This window comes from Panthera onca, chromosome C1 (genome assembly GCF_046562875.1).
Source record: "Panthera onca isolate mPanOnc1 chromosome C1, mPanOnc1 haplotype 2, whole genome shotgun sequence".
Classification (NCBI taxonomy): domain Eukaryota; kingdom Metazoa; phylum Chordata; class Mammalia; order Carnivora; family Felidae; genus Panthera; species Panthera onca.
In genome coordinates, this window is record NC_138346.1 from 98887825 (window position 1) to 98905655 (window position 17831).

At 36.9% G+C, this 17831-nt stretch overlaps 1 protein-coding gene across 1 annotated transcript in view; it reads left to right on the plus strand.

The window, feature by feature from the left end:
• Positions 1–17831, plus strand: part of DPP10 (dipeptidyl peptidase like 10) — a 1350210-nt gene that overhangs the window by 231299 nt on the left and 1101080 nt on the right. The gene's annotated exons all lie outside the window — the stretch shown is intronic.

Consider the following 17831-nt stretch of genomic DNA (forward strand, 5'->3'; position numbering starts at 1 on the left):
AAAAAAAGAATATAGAAGCTATCATAATTTTACTCATTTTTTTCCTCTGTGTACGTACACATTTCCTCTTGCCCAATCATCCATTTCACTACTATTGTCAGTGACTTACACAGCAAAAACTAATTTGACTTAAGACAGTGAAGCCCCTACAGATGCCATCTGAACCATGCAATATATATTTAAATGTGTAATGTCTATTAGTACATTGTAATCTTTTGATAACAGTCCATTTAGACTGTGTTTTGGGGACGAAGTTAAGAAACACCTTTTAATATATTTCTGTGGCCAGCTCATTTTAAAATCAATATATGTCCTTAAAAAAATCCTAACCATATTGAAGTTTAAAATAGCTGTATATCAAGGAGAACACATGTAAATATTAATTAGGACATAAATCAGATCATGCTGTGCATACTGTTCTGCAGAATGTATTTCAGACTAACAAATATGCCATGGGTATCTTTCCATTGAATGCAGAGAGATCTATTTCGTCTCTTATTTTTATATAATATTCCATACTATGGATGAGTCAAAGAAGACTAAATCAGTCTTCTCTCACTTTTGGCTTTCACAAACAATGCATCAATGGACATTTGTAAGTGCATGTATATATGTGTGTATATATATGTTTTTGTATATTTATGTATGTACATACACACTCTATTACGTATGTAGGCACACACATATTGTTTTCATACATGGATAATTATATATGATAAAGTCTTAGAGTTCGAAGTGCTTTAAATTTGGCTAAATATGACTAAATTATTCTCCAGAGAGGTTAGGCTAATTTATATTTTCTGCAAAATAAAAATTATCTTTTCTCTGTATATAAAAAAATGGTTTATAAATCATCTATGGAATATCTTCAAGTTTGATATATGAAAAAAAAATTTGCATTACTTGATAATTAATGAAGGTGATTATCTCCACATATATTTATTACTTCTCAATTTTTTCCCTACATCTTATGTTCATACTTTTTGCTCGTCTTTCTATTGGGTTGTAAGGCATCTTTTTAAAAATATATCATTATGTCAGTTTGTTCCATATAACGTTTACATTTTTGTTTTCCCTTAACATTTTCTGTGGTGCTTTTTACTGTGCCATTTAAAAATTTTATGTGGTGAAATCTGTCAATATTTTGTTTTAAGATTTATATCACACACACCTTTCCTCACATTTCCCAATATTTTATACATATTTTTATATTTAAATCATAGATTGTATGGAATTTATTTTGGTGAAGTTAGGGAGCACTGGCTTATTATGTAATGGCTGGAAGTTATCCCAATAACACTTTTTGAATAATCCATCTTTCGCTTGTCCATTTGAAATACTTGTTTTCCTGTATTCTGATTATCATTGTGTCCTGGGTATATTTAAACTTCCAAAAAAATTTTCCAGTGGTTATTCTAGTCTTGCATCTACAAGATCTTGTTATAATTTTGGGTTTTTTGTTATATGTTTTAATATAATTTAGGATAAGTTATTTTTCATTATTCTGTGTGTATGTGTGTGTGTGCTCTTGATTTCTGCTTGGGTCATGATCTCACGGTTTATGAGTTAGAGCCCCACATGAGGGAGAGTAGAACCTTTCAGTGCAGAGCCTGCTTGGGATTCTCTGTGTCCCTCTCTGCCTCTCCCCAACTCAAGCTCTCTCTGTCTCTCCCAGAATAAATAAACATTAAAAAATATTTTGACACATTGCAAATTTAAACACAGAGAGACACACAGATGTATACTCATTGAAATTTTCACTGAGCTTACACTAAATTTACTAATTGGTTTATAGAAAACTGACATGATACAAAAGGGAATCTCTGCATTTCACCATTTTTTTTAAACTTTTCTTCTTGCTTCCACAGTCTTGTAACTTTATTCATATAAGTCTTGTATATTTTTAGTAAAGGCATTTTCTTTTCTTTTTTTTTTTTTTTTTACTGGTTGATGAATATTTATTGATTGAAGCAGAGTTAAACTTATAGGTTGTTCTTTTTTTTTTTTTTCAATAAATGAAGTTTATTGTCAAATTGGTTTCCATACAACACCCAGTGCTCATCCCAAAAGGTGCCCTCCTCAATACCCATCACCCACCCTCCCCTCCCTCCCACCCCCCTATCAACCCTCAGTTTGTTCTCAATTTTTAAGAGTCTCTTATGCTTTGGCTCTCTTCCACTCTAACTTCTTTTTTATTTCCTTCCCCTCCCCCATGGGTTCCTGTTAAGTTTCTCGGGATCCACATAAGAGTGAACACATATGGTATCTGTCTTTCTCTGTATGGCTTATTTCACTTAGCATAACACTCTCCAGTTCCATCCATGTTACTACAAAGGGCCATATTTCATTCTTTCTCATTGCCACGTAGTACTCCATTGTGTATATAAACCACAATTTCTTTATCCATTCATCAGTTGATGGACATTTAGGCTCTTTCCATAATTTGGCTATTGTTGAGAGTGCTGCTATAAACATTGGGGTACAAGTGCCCCTATGCATCAGTACTCCTGTATCCCTTGGGTAAATTCCTAGCAGTGCTATTGCTGGGTCATAGGGTAGGTCTATTTTTAATTTTCTGAGGAACCTCCAGAGTGGCTGCACCAATTTGCATTCCCACCAACAGTGCAAGAGGGTTCCCGTTTCTCCACATCCTCTCCAGCATCTATAGTCTCCTGATTTGTTCATTTTGGCCACTCTGACTGGCGTGAGGTGATATCTGAGTGTGGTTTTGAATTGTATTTTCCTGATAAGGAGTGACGTTGAACATGTTTTCATGTGCCTGTTGGCCATCCGGATGTCTTCTTTAGAGAAGTGTCTATTCATGTTTTCTGCCCATTTCTTCACTGGGTTATTTGTTTTTCGGGTGTGGAGTTTGGTGAGCTCTTTTGGATTTTGGATACTAGCCCTTTGTCCGATATGTCATTTGCAAATATCTTTTCCCATTCCGTTGGTTGCCTTTTAGTTTTGTTGGTTGTTTCCTTTGCTGTGCAGAAGCTTTTTATCTTCATAAGGTCCCAGTAATTCACTTTTGCTTTTAATTCCCTTGCCTTTGGGGATGTGTCGAGTAAGAGATTGCTACAGCTGAGGTCAGAGAGGTCTTTTCCTGCTTTCTCCTCTAAGGTTTTGATGGTTTCCTGTCTCACATTCAGGTCCTTTATCCATTTTGAGTTTATTTTTGTGAATGGTGTGAGAAAGTGGTCTAGTTTCAACCTTCTGCATGTTGCTGTCCAGTTCTCCCAGCACCATTTGTTAAAGAGACTGTCTTTTTTCCATTGGATGTTCTTTCCTGCTTTGTCAAAGATGAGTTGGCCATACGTTTGTGGGTCTAGTTCTGGGGTTTCTATTCTATTCCATTGGTCTATGTGTCTGTTTTTATGCCAATACCATGCTGTCTTGATGATGACAGCTTTGTAGTAGAGGCTAAAGTCTGGGATTGTGATGCCTCCTGCTTTGGTCTTCTTCTTCAAAATTACCTTGGCTATTCGGGGCCTTTTGTGGTTCCATATGAATTTTAGGATTGCTTGTTCTAGTTTCGAGAAGAATGCTGGTGCAATTTTGATTGGGATTGCATTGAATGTGTAGATAGCTTTGGGTAGTATTGACATTTTGACAATATTTATTCTTCCAATCCATGAGCAGGGAATGTCTTTCCATTTCTTTATATCTTCTTCAATTACCTGCATAAGCTTTCTATAGTTTTCAGCATACAGATCTTTTACATCTTTGGTTAGATTTATTCCTAGGTATTTTATGCTTCTTGGTGCAATTGTGAATAGGATCAGTTTCTTTATTTGTCTTTCTGTTGTTTCATTGTTAGTGTATATGAATGCAACGGATTTCTGTACATTGATTTTGTATCCTGCAACTTTGCTGAATTCATGTATCAGTTCTAGCAGACTTTTGGTGGAGTCTATCGGATTTTCCATGTATAATATCATGTCATCTGCAAAAAGCGAAAGCTTGACTTCATCTTTGCCAATTTTGATGCCTTTGATTTCCTTTTGTTGTCTGATTGCTGATGCTAGAACTTCCAGCACTATGTTAAACAACAGCGGTGAGAGTGGGCATCCCTGGCGTGTTCCTGATCTCAGGGAAAAAGCTCTCAGTTTTTCCCCGTTGAGGATGATGTTAGCTGTGGGCTTTTCATAAATGGCTTTTATGATCTTTAAGTATGTTCCTTCTATCCCGACTTTCTCAAGGGTTTTTATTAAGAAAGGGTGCTGGATTTTGTCAAAGGCCTTTTCTGCATCGATTGACAGGATCATATGGTTCTTCTCTTTTTTTTTGTTAATGTGATGTATCACGTTGATTGATTTGTGAATGTTGAACCAGCCCTGCATCCCAGGAATGAATCCCACTTGATCATGGTGAATAATTCTTTTTATATGCCGTTGAATTCGATTTGCTAGTATCTTATTGAGAATTTTTGCATCCATATTCATCAGGGATATTGGCCTGTAGTTCTCTTTTTTTACTGGGTCTCTGTCTGGTTTAGGAATCAAAGTAATACTGGCTTCATAGAATGAGTCTGGAAGTTTTCCTTCCCTTTCTATTTCTTGGAATAGCTTGAGAAGGATAGGTATCATCTCTGCTTTAAACGTCTGGTAGAACTCCCCTGGGAAGCCATCTGGTCCTGGACTCTTATTTGTTGGGAGATTTTTGATAACCGATTCAATTTCTTCGCTGGTTATGGGTCTGTTCAAGCTTTCTATTTCCTCCTGATTGAGTTTTGGAAGAGTGTGGGTGTTTAGGAATTTATCCATTTCTTCCAGGTTGTCCAATTTGTTGGCATAATTTTTCATAGTATTCCCTGATAATTGCTTGTATCTCTGAGGGATTGGTTGTAATCATTCCATTTTCATTCATGATTTTATCTATTTGGGTCATCTCCCTTTTCTTTTTGAGAAGCCTGGCTGGAGGTTTGTCAATTTTGTTATTTTTTCAAAAAACCAGCTCTTGGTTTCGTTGATCTGCTCTACAGTTTTTTTAGATTCTATATTGTTTATTTCTGCTCTGATCTTTATGATTTCTCTTCTTCTGCTGGGTTTAGGCTGCCTTTGCTGTTCTGCTTCTATTTCCTTTAGGTGTGCTGTTAGATTTTGTATTTGGGATTTTTCTTGTTTCTTGAGATAGGCCTGGATTGCAATGTATTTTCCTCTCAGGACTGCCTTCGCTGCATCCCAAAGCGTTTGGATTGTTGTATTTTCATTTTCGTTTGTTTCCATATATTTTTTAATTTCTTCTCTAATTGCCTGGTTGACCCACTCATTCGTTAGTAGGGTGTTCTTTAACCTCCATGCTTTTGGAGGTTTTCCAGACTTTTTCCTGTCGTTGATTTCAAGCTTCATAGCATTGTGGTCTGAAAGTATGCATGGTATGATTTCAATTCTTGTAAACTTATGAAGGGCTGTTTTGTGACCCAGTATATGATCTATCTTGGAGAATGTTCCATGTGCACTTGAGAAGAAAGTACATTCTGTTGCTTTGGGATGCAGAGTTCTAAATATATCTGTCAAGTCCATCTGATCCAATGTATCATTCAGGGCCCTTGTTTCTTTATTGACCGTGTGTCTAGATGATCTATCCATTTCTGTAAGTGGGGTGTTAAAGTCCCCTGCAATGACCACATTCTTATCAATAAGGTTGCTTATGTTTATGAGTAATTGTTTTATATATCTGGGGGCTCCGGTATTCGGCGCATAGACATGTATAATTGTTAGCTCTTCCTGATGGATAGACCCTGTAATTATTATATAATGCCCTTCTTCATCTCTTGTTACAGCCTTTAATTTAAAGTCTAGTTTGTCTGATATAAGTATGGCTACTCCAGCTTTCTTTTGGCTTCCAGTAGCATGGTAAATAGTTCTCCATCCCCTCACTCTCAATCTAAAGGTGTCTCAGATCTAAAATGAGTCTCTTGTAGACAGCAAATAGATGGGTCTTGTTTTTTTTATCCTATGTCTTTTGGTTGGCGCATTTAATCCATTTACATTCAGTGTTATTATAGAAAGATACGGGTTTAGAGTCATTGTGATGTCTGTATGTTTTATGCTTGTAGTGATGTCTCTGGTACTTTGTCTCACAGGATCCCCCTTAGGATCTCTTGTAGGGCTGGTTTCGTGGTGACAAATTCCTTCAGTTTTTGTTTGTTTGGGAAGACCTTTATCTCTCCTTTTATTCTAAATGACAGACTTGCTGGATAAAGGATTCTTGGCTGCATATTTTTTCTGTTTAGCACACTGAAGATATCGTGCCCATCCTTTCTGGCCTGCCGAGTTTCAAAAGAGAGATCAGTCACAAGTCTTATAGGTCTCCCTTTATATGTGAGGGCACGTTTATCCCTTGCTGCTCTCGGAATTTTCTCTTTATCCTTGTATTTTGCCAGTTTCACTATGATATGTCGTGCAGAAGATCGATTCAAGTTACGTCTGAAGGGAGTTCTCTGTGCCTCTTGGATTTCAATGCCTTTTTCCTTCCCCAGTTCAGGGAAGTTCTCAGCTATAATTTCTTCAAGTACCCCTTCAGCACCTTTCCCTCTCTCTTCCTCCTCTGGGATACCAATTATGCGTATATTATTTCTTTTTAGTGTATCACTTAGTTCTCTAATTTTCCCCTCATACTCCTGGATTTTTTTATCTCTCTTTCTTTCAGCTTCCTCCTTCTCCATAACTTTATCTTCTAGTTCACCTATTCTCTCCTCTGCCTCTTCAATCTGAGCCGTCGTGGTTTCCATTTTGTTTTGCATTTCGTTTAAAGTGTTTTTCAGCTCCTCATGACTGTTCCTTAGTCCCTTGATCTCTGTAGCAAGAGATTCTCTGCTGTCCTCTATACTGTTTTCAAGCCCAGCGATTAATTTTATGACTATTATTCTAAATTCACTTTCTGTTATATATTTAAGTCCTTTTTGATCAGTTCATTAGCTGTTGTTATTTCTTGGAGATTCTTTTGAGGGGAATTCTTCCGTTTGGTCATTTTGGATAGTCCCTGGAGTGGTGAGGACCTGCAGGGCACTTCTCCTGTGCTGTGGTGTATAACTGGAGTTGGTGGGTGGGGCCGCAGTCCGACCTGATGTCTGCCCCCAGCCCACCGCTGGGGCCACAGTCAGACTGGTGTGTGCCTTCTCTTCCCCTCTCCTAGGGGCGGGCTTCATTGTGGGGTGGCGTGGCCCGTCTGGGCTACTTGCACACTGCCAGGCTTGTGGTGCTGGGGATCTGGAGTATTAGCTGGGGTGGGTAGGCAAGGTGCACGGGGGCAGGAGGGGCAGGCTTAGCTTGCTTCTCCTTAGGTGATCCACTTCAGGAGGGGCCCTGTGGCAGCGGGAGGGAGTCAGATCCGCTGCCGGAGGTTTGGCTCCGCAGAAGCACAGAGTTGGGTGTTTGCGCGGAGCGAGCAAGTTCCCTGGCAGGAACTGGTTCCCTTTGGGATTTTGGCTGGGGGATGGGCGGGGGAGATGGCGCTGGGGAGCGCCTTTGTTCCCCACCAAACTGAGCTCTGTCCTCCGGGGGCTCAGCAGCTCTCCCTCCCTTTGTCCTCCAGCCTTCCCGCTTTCTGAGCAGAGCTGTTAACTTATGACCTCCCAGATGCTAAGTCGCGCTTGCTGTCGGAACACAGTCCATCCGGCCCCTCCGCATTCGCCAGCCAGACTCGGGGGCTATGCTTGGCCAGCGAGCCACCCCTCTGCCCCGGCTCCCTCCCGCCAGTCTGTGAAGCACGCTCCGCCTCGCCGCCCTTCCTACCCTCTTCCGTGGGCCTCTCGTCTGCGCTTGGCTCGGGAGACTCCATTCTGCTAATCCTCTGGTGGTTTTCTGGGTTATTTAGGCAGGTGTAGGTGGAATCTAAGTGATCAGCAGGACGCGCAGTGAGCCCAGCGTCCTCCTACGCCGCCATCTTCCCTCGGATCCCCTGTCAGCACTTCTTCTAGGGTAGATATGTAGAAGTGTAATTTCAGTGACACAGGAGGTACATAATTTAAAATTTGCAGACACTGCCAAATTGTCTTCCATATTGCCTATATTAATTTATACTTTTATCATCACAATATGAGAATTGGCTATTTCTATAAATTCTTATTTGCCAAAAATGTTTTTAATACACTTGTATATTTGACATTCTGATAGATAAAAACACACAAAAGAAAGATGTCTTTTGTAGAAGTTTTTCATGTTTGGGTTACTGGAAAAGTTGAATATCTTTTCATATTTCATTGGTAATTTTTATTTCATATTCTATAATAAGACCATTTATATTCTTTGCCTTTTGAAATTGAACAATTTTGTTCGTAAGAATTTTACTTTTTTAGATCTTGCATAGATACTGAAAATATGTTCAACTGTCTCACTTAAATTTTAGCCATATTTTTTTTTATCATGCACATTTATTTACATTTTCTAGTATGGATATTGCTTCTGAATTTAAAATTTTTGTTTATTCTTAAAGGTATACATGTATTTTTTCTATAATTTCCTTTAATTCTCATTTAGAGAATTTTTGGTGTGTGTGCATGTGTATACATTTTGGAAAGTTTGATCATCAGTTTATTTCTGGAAATTATTTTTTTATATTAAAAAATATACCAGTTATATTAAATATAATTAACACATAACATTGTATGATTTTAAAATTTATTTTTTAATGTTTATTTATTTTTGAGATAGAGACAGAGCATGAATGGGGGAGGGTCAGAGAGAGGGAGACACAGAATCCGAAACAGGCTCCAGGCTCTGAGCTGTCAGCACAGAGCCCGACGTGGGGCTCGAACTCACGGACCGCGACATCATGACCTGAGCCGAAGTCGGCCGCCCAACCGACTGAGCCACCCAGGCGCCCCATGTATGACTTTAAAGTATACAGTGTGATGATTTGATACATATATACACTGCAAAATTGATTACCACAATAAAGTCAGTGAATACATCCATCATCTTACATAATTACACTTTTTGTAGTGACGACAGTTTAAGATCTTCTCTCTTAGTAACTTCTAACTATATAATACAGTAATGGTGAACTATAGTCATCATGCTGTACATTAGATCCCCAGAACTTACTCATCTTATAATTGGAGTTTCATCCCCTTTGACCAGTATCTTCCCATTTGCTCTACTTGCTGGCCCCTGGCAACCACAATTTTATTTTCTGTTTTTTATGAGTTCAGCTTTTTGTCTTTGTCTATCTCACTTATCTTGCTTAACATAATACTCTCACAGTCCATCTCATGGTTGTTTTGAATGACTTGATTTCCTTTTTTTTCATAGCTGATTAGTATTCCATTATATTTATCTCTTTATATCCCTTTATATATTTCATATTTTCTTTACTAACTCATCCATTGATGGACTTAGACTGTTTCCATGTCTTGGCTATTGTGAATAATACTGCAGTGAACATTAGAGTGCAGACATCTCTTTGAGATAGTGATTTCATATCCTTCAGATACACCTAGAATACATGGATAGATAGAGAATGGGATTTCTAGATCATATGGTGTTCTATTTTTTTATTTTTTGAGGAATCTCCATATTGTTTTTCATAGCAACTTTGAAATTACATTTTCATCAACATGCACAAAGCATTTTCTTTCTCTGCATCCTCACCAGCATTTGTTATTTCTTCTCTTTTTTATAGAAGTCGTTCTAGCAGGTTTGAGGTGTCTCATTGTGATTTTGATCTGCATTTCTCTGAGGATTAGTGATATTGAGAACCTTTTTATGAGCATTTTGGCCGTATTTTTATTATCTTTGGAAAAATGTCTATTCAAGTCCTCTGCCCATTTTCAATGTGATTATTAATCTTTTTGCAATTGAGTTATATGAGTTCTTTATATGTTTTCAACATTAACCATTTACCTTATACACGGTTTGCAAATATTTTCTTTTACTTCACAGGCTGCTCTTCATTTTATTGATTCTTTCCTTTCTTGCATAGAAGCTTCTTAGTTTTATGTAGTTCCACTTGTTTAATTTTGCTTTTGTTATCTGTGCTTTTGGTGCCATATCCAAACAATTATCAAGGAGATTTTCTCTATGTTTTCTTCTAGTCTTAAATTAAATCTTTAATCTATTTCATGTTAATTTTTGAGGGTGGTGTGAGAAAAGAGTCCAATTTTGTTCTTTTGTATGGGGATATTCAGTTTCCCAACATCATTTATTGAAAATATCCTTTCCCCAATTGAGTGAGTATTATTGGTTCTCTTGTCAAATATTAGTTGACCACATGTGTATGGGTACACTTCTGGACTCTTGAATTCTGTTTCATTGGTCTATGTATCATTTTCTGTGCCACTACTGTATGTACTGGTTAGATTACTATAGTTTTGTAATATACTTTGAAATCAAGAATTGTGATGTTCCCAGCTTTGTTCTTCTTTCTCCAGATTGCTTTGACTGCTCAGGGTCTTTTGTAACTCCATACAAATTTTAGGATTATTTTCTGTGAAAAATGACTTTGGGATTTTAATGGGGATTGCACTGAATTTGTAGATTACTTTGGGTAGTATGTAAAATTTAAACATTTTAAATCTTCCAATCCGTGGACACAGGATTGCTCTTCATTTATCTATGTCTTCTTTAATTTCTTCATCATTGTCTTACAGGTTCAGTGTACCCATCTTTCACGTCCTTGGTTAAATACATTCCTAATAAGTATTTTGTAGTTTTAATATTATTGTATTTTTTTCTCTCTCTTTCAGGTAGTTTGTTGTTAGTATAGAGTAATAAAACAGATTTTGTATACTGAAAATTTACTGAATTCATTTATTGTTGTAATAGTTTTATGGTGGAGTCTTTAGTATTATCTTTGCATAAGATCATATCATATGCAGTCGGAGACAATTTTACTCTTTTTCCTATCTGGATGCCTATTATTTCTTGTTATTGTCCAGTTGCTCTGGTTAGGACTTCCAATCCTGTGTTAAATGGGAGAGATGAAAGTGGGCACCCTTGTCTTATTCCTGATTTTTGAGGAAAACTTCCAACTTTTCACTGTTGAGTACATTGTTAGCTGTGGGTTCTTCATTTATGGCCTTTTTTACATTGAAATATGTTCTTTCTATACCCAATTGATTGAGATATTTTACCACGGAAGGATGTTAAATTCTGTCAAAAATTTTTTCTGCATCTCTTGAGAGAATGATATGATTTTTATCCCTCATTCTATTAATGTGGTGTGTCATGTCTATTAATTAGTGTATGTCGAACTGTTTTTGAAACCCAGTAATAAATCCCATTTGATTGTGGTGTATGATCTTTGTAATGTGTTATTGAATTCAGGTTACTAGTATTTGTTTTTTGTTTTTATTTTATTTTTATTTTTAATATGAGATTTATTGTCAAATTGGTTTCCATACAACACCCAGTGCTCCTTCCAACAGGTGCCCTCCTCAATGCCCATCACCCACCCTCCTCTCCCTCCCACCCCCCATCAACCCTCAGTTTATTCTCAGTTTTTAAGAGTCTCTTATGGTTTGGCTCTCTCCCTCTCTAACTTTTTTTTTCCTTCCCCTCCCCCATGGTCTTCTGTTAAGTTTTTCAGGATCCTTATACGAGTGAAAACATAAGGTATCTGTCTTTCTCTGTATGACTTATTTCACTTAGCATAATACTCTCCAGCTCCATCCACATTGCTACAAAAGGCCATGTTTCATTCTTTCTCATTGCCAAGTAGTATTCCATTGTGTATATAAACCACAATGTCTTTATCCATTCATTAGTTGATGGACATTTAGGCTCTTTCCAGGTTACTGGTATTTGTTAAGATTTTTTGCATTTATATTCATCAGGAATATTGGCCTGTAGTTTTCTTGGTTTGTAATCCTTAAATGTCTTTGGTATTAAGGTAATGTTGCCCTTGTAAAATGAGCTTAGAAGTGTTTAATCCTCTTCAGTATTTCGGAAGAATTTACGAAGGATTGGCATGAGTTTAAGTGTTTGGTAGAATTCACCCATGAAACCATCTGGGTCCTGGGCTTTTCTTTTTGGGAATTTTTTTTAATGTTTATTTATTTTTGAGACAAAGAGAGACAGAGCATGAATGGGGGAGGGTCAGGGAGAGGGAGACACAGAGTCTGAAACAGGCTCCAGTGTCTGAGCTGTCAGCACAGAGCCCGACGCGGGGCTCAAACTCACGGACCACGAGATCACGACCTGAGCTGAAGTCGGATGCTTAACTGACTGAGCCACCCAGGCGCCCCTCTTTTTGGGAATTTTTTGAAAACTGCTTCATTCTCCTTAGTTTTTATGGATCCGTTCATTTTTTATACTTCTTCAAGGTTCAGTCATGTTTCTAGGAATTTATCCATTTCTTTTAGTTTTGTTGTTCATAATTATGATAGCATCTTGTAATTCTTTGTATTTCTGCCCTGTCAGCTGTGATATCTTCTCTCTCATTTCTTATTTTATCTATTTGAGTCTTCTCTCTTCTTTTCTTTTTTGGTACAGCCAACAGTTAGTCAATTTTGTTTATTTTTTCAAAACAAACAAACAAACAAAACCCCAACTCTTTGTTTTATTGATTTTTTTGTTTGTTTTCTCTTCAGTCTCATCATTTATTTCTTTTCTAATCTCTATTATATCCTTCCTTATGCTACTTTGGGACTTAGATTATATTTTTGCTATATCTTGAGGTATAAAGTTAGGTTATTGATTTCAGATCTTCCTTTTTTTCCCTAAATGTAGGTGTTTATCATTTTAAGTGATTTTGATAAATGTTGGCTTGGAGTGGCTTGAGTTGACTCTAAGCCCCTTCAGGATCTCTGGGATTGCAAACGGGATTGTCTCCTGCTGGGTCCCTGGATTGACAGGTCTACTGTCAGACTTTGGTTGTGAGGGGAACCAAGTATAGGGCCCTTTCAAGATCTCCAGTGGCATAGGTTACTGTATTAAAAGGACTGTTCACACACTGTGGCAGAGATAGTTTGGAGCCCAGTTAAAGGGCCCTTGCAGAATCTATGATCTGACTAAATTTGGCAGCTTTACCTCCAGGGGCTCCAAGACTGTGGTCAAGAGGAGCTGAAGCTCATTCATGAGCCACATCAGGGCCTAAAACTGTGACTAAATCTTGAACGTCTTTTACCCAACACACACGTGAGTGAGGTAACTCCTCCCAGGTCCCTTGGCATGTGGTGCTAGTGACAGGACCAAGACAAATAACGGTGTGGTGAAGTCCTTAGGGAAATAGAACTGTTTCTGAATATGTAGCTGCGAATTTACTCGGCATGTCAGCCACCTGGGAGCAAATCTGCCTTCTGATAATGGCTCTCCTCAGTTTTTACCTTCACTTGGGTTCCACATACTCCTACCTGGCTCTTAAAACCCCAGGAAGTCATTTTTATCTATGGATGAATGCCACGTTATTGTTGCTCATAGGGTATGCATGAGGGGGACATCTTGTTTGGCCGCCTTGCTGATACCCCTCTATTGTTGTGTATTTTTGTGTATGATGAGTGAAAAGCATTCAAGCTTATATTTTCCAAATAGATATCTTATTTTTTGAATATAATTTATATAAATCTGTATTTATGAATTTTCTATTTATTGGGATTCAAGGTCACACTTAAAAACAGACCAAAAAAGCATTCAAAGAGAAACAGTGTTAATGGAAATGATAGAATTATCATGTTTTCTTTCTGGAATATAAGTTTCCTCTGTCTTTTTCTCCCTTCTTACCTCTCTCTCCCATTCTCCCTACAAAGAGGGTTTGGATAGATAAATTAGGTAACTGTTCTTTGCGTGACTGAATTGTTTGTGTTGATACTCTGCGATTGCATATTTATGTCAACACTTTCTGATTATGTTCCATTTGTAAAATTTGAAATCACAGGCTCCTTCCCAGCTTCAGGAGATAACAGATGAAATATGAGGCAAAGAAATGGGGAGGATGTCATGCTGATTGCTTTCTGGAAGACTCAATTTGTAAGCTAGTGAGAACCCATATCTTTCCCAGTTGACCTTTCTTGTTACACTTTTTGTACTCTTTTTCTTCTAACACAAAAATTATCATGGGGATTTGTGGAAGATTGTTTGATTCTGGGAACTGCATGTGTTACTTCTTGTAATTTATAGCAGCTCTCCACAAATAATTTATTAGTGCTTGTTGTTAAATGCTCTGTGAAATATCTACCAGTCCATACTCTCACAAAAATATTGAGACCTTTTCTCCATATGCAGATTCTTTCTTAATTACATTTATTCCTAGTACTGGGATATTCCCAACAGTGATGTCAAAAAGAATGATATCAGCCCTCCCCTGTGTTCTAGGGTCCTCCCAGTTCCAATAACATCTTTCTATTGTATTACCTGCTGTTCAGTGAATTATTAGCCATCTGCTACTGGCTTAGTACTGTGATTTAAGTATTATATTAGGCGGGTACAAAGGGTAAGAAGATAGATGTAACATTCTCTTTCTCAGTATGCCACTTAATTTGCTTGACATATTACACCTTGTAAGTTCCTGTGTCTGTCAACACATCCTCTCTACCCCCAACCTAGCCTGCAAGTCTGAAGTGTGTTGTTGATTTTAAATCTGTTCCCCTTCCATAGCTCCATATAGTGTATAGGATGGGCAAATAGTTTGTAATTCACATGTAGGTTCAGTTTGATAGATAATGGTAACTGACTGTGCTGGGAAAAAACTGAGGCCATGCATTTGCCACTCAGTACTTGTCCAATAGGGAAGATTTGGTGACTAGTGGTTTGGTTTCTATTTTTGTTATCTTTTTCCAGTGTCATATTAAAAACATCGATTTTCATACATATAACATTTTTTCTATTCTATCGAATGCATTCATTTAGCTATAAAAATTTAGATCATATTTTTAAAATATTAATTAAAAGCAAGTTCATTAGTGAATTTATTGCATGTCAGTACTAGAACCTATGAATACTTGAACTTGAATTTCTTGAATGACAGTTATATTCCACTGTACTCTGTCAGGAAACAAAGAATCCTAATGAATTAGTTAGACTTATAAAACTGAGAAAAAGTGTTTTGCATTAGTGTGAACTTTAAATTGCAAGTTTTTTAATTTTATTTTTCTAATAATTTCATGGAAAATGTTAAAAAATTTGAGGGTCGCCTTGGTGGCTCGGTCGACTTTGGCTCAGGTCATGAGTTTGTGGTTTGATTCGTGAGTTCAAGCCCCACTTTGGGCTCTGTGCTGACAGCTCACAGCCTGGAGCTTGCTTCAGATTCTGGGTTTCCCTCTCTCTCTCTGCCCCTCCCCTGATCATGCTCTGTCTTTGTCTCTTTAAAAAATAAATAAAAAATAATTTAAAAAAATTAGAAGTATGTAAGGAAATTTTAAGTGGAAGAAAAATGACTTTATGATCCTGACTCACTATACTATTAAAAGTTTTACATACACTGTTGCGTTTTTTGTTATGTGTGTGTTTTTATAATTCAATTAAAACTATACTGAAAAGATAATGTATATCCTGTTCATTTCACCTATCATTAAAACATAAGTATTCTCTGATGTTTGTAAACTCTTCATAACAGTATTTTTTATAGATTTAGAATATTCAATTAACTGAATGTGTTTACTTCACTGAAGCGTTCCTAATATGGTACATTTACATGGATTTCTCATTTTTACCACAATTAACAATGTCCCATTGAATGACGTAATATATTTTAGATTATTGTATTTTACCACAAGTGAAATTCTCAGAGCAAAGGGAAAAGTATTTTAAGGTTTTGACTAAAAACCTTCTTTTACAATAAACAAGTGTATGTAACAGGATCCATCTGTGCAGTGTAGCTTTTCAACTTTGTTATTTTCTTAAATAAACAAGTCATGCTGGTATTGGCAAGGAAGATCCCATCCTGGCAGGTAATAAATTTTTAAATGGCTTTGTTCTGGCAATGATTCTGGACTTTAGATATCTCTTGTTGTGATAGATACCATGGAGGAAATAAAACTATAGAAAAGTTGTTATTTTCAAGGACAGTTGATTGAGTAAAATGCAATATTAGATTTCAGACCACATATTGTATAGTGTGCTCTTTGAAGTTTCTTCTAGAAAATATGGAACTAAAATTTTTTAAGGCAATTAATTTTAGTTTATTATCAACTTTAGGTTATAGTAGCAACTGTGTATGATTATTGGAAACTAAAAAAATTCAATTTTTCAGCATATTTTTCTAAGTTTAAAGTTAGCAGAATCCTTCACTTGGGATGATTTCTGCACCATGTTCATAAGCAGGGTCCTTTTTATATAAATCTTTGGTACATCAGCAGTTTTCCCAAGGACCTCACCTAATCTTTGGAAATTCAAGTAATTCTCTTTGGAACTGTCTTTTTATGATCCTCCCATATCAGCTTCCCAGATCTCTTCCTGCTAACTGATCTATCTCTGTTGGAAAGTCATTTGCCAATGGCTTTGAATGTGATTCTTCAACATCACTTATGTGAAATCCCAGATCATTTGCAGAAATGTGAAGTTCCATAATCTGACCCAGTTGCACATGGATTTTAAACATCTGATACATTTTTTTTTGAATAACAAAATGGGAAGAGATAGCTGTCAGTGGTAGCCAGGAGAACTGTTTGAATAGGGGTTGATTTGATAAATCATCAGTTATATAGCAAATATTTTTGTATTATGAGTCCTGACCAATATCAGGACTTTAAGATTGTGACTAATAAATGTTTGGATATAAAGAGCCACGTATATGCTGTGATCCTACTGTGCAATCTGTCCTTCTAACCTAGTGTCAGGGTTTACAGTTCACAGTCAGGAGGGGACAACTCGATGGAGATATTCTTCATACTAATCATGAGGATTAGCTGTATTGAAAACAAGGGGTTTGTAATATTGGCTTCACATTAGAATTGCCTGGGGAGCTTTTAAAAAATGCCAAGTATGCAACCCACACTCAAATAAATTAAATTAGAATTTTTGAAGTTCGGCCCCAGTCATTAATATTTTTTTAACCATCCTTCTAAAAGAGAAAACATGAGTATGAACTCATGTTCTGACTCTTAATCCTAAGAGAGTCATTTGAGAGTCTTCTAGATTGAGAGTCTTAATCCTAAGAAACTCATCTTCTGACTCTCAATTGCTAAGAATTCTGATTAACCATATTTGGGGATTTGGTATCTGAAAATTAGCACTTTTAATTGGCCTCTGTGACTGTGATATAAGTTATCTTGGAGAGCCCTTTAACAGTGCTGACCTTCAAAGACAAGAAATGGTATATAAAGAGATTAGGGGTGACTGGGTGGCCAGTTAGTTAAGCACCCAACTCTTGGTTTGGGCTGGTGTCATGAACTCACAGTTTGTGAATTTGAGCCCCACATTGGGCTCTGCTCTGACAGCATGAAGCCTGCCTGGGATTCTCTCTCCCCTTCTCTCTGCCCCTCCTCTGCTCTCTCTGTCTCTCAAAATAAATAAACAAAAAAGAGAGATAGTTAATCTTATCCTATGGAATGGCAATGCTCAATAATTTTAATTTTTACTTTTTATTTTCTGATTAATATCATCAAACATTTTTACTTCTCTGTAAGACATTGGCTACTTCTGCAGATAACAACTAAAACTAGTTAGCATGCCAATTTTACCTGTTTTGTGGTGAGAATTGCTAGTTATAAAGGATTTCACTGCAACTAATCAAATACTGGTGCGCTGGGTATATGACATTTTATACATAATTATTTACACACACACACACACACACACACACACACACACACACTGTGTCATAGCCATCACTCATGAAACAATTACCATTAAAAGCATCTCTAGATCAGTGCTTCTACAAGTTCATTGTGCATCCAAATTACCTGAAAATCTTGCTAAAATTTCTGTTATGTTTCCAATTCTTATGACTGAAAT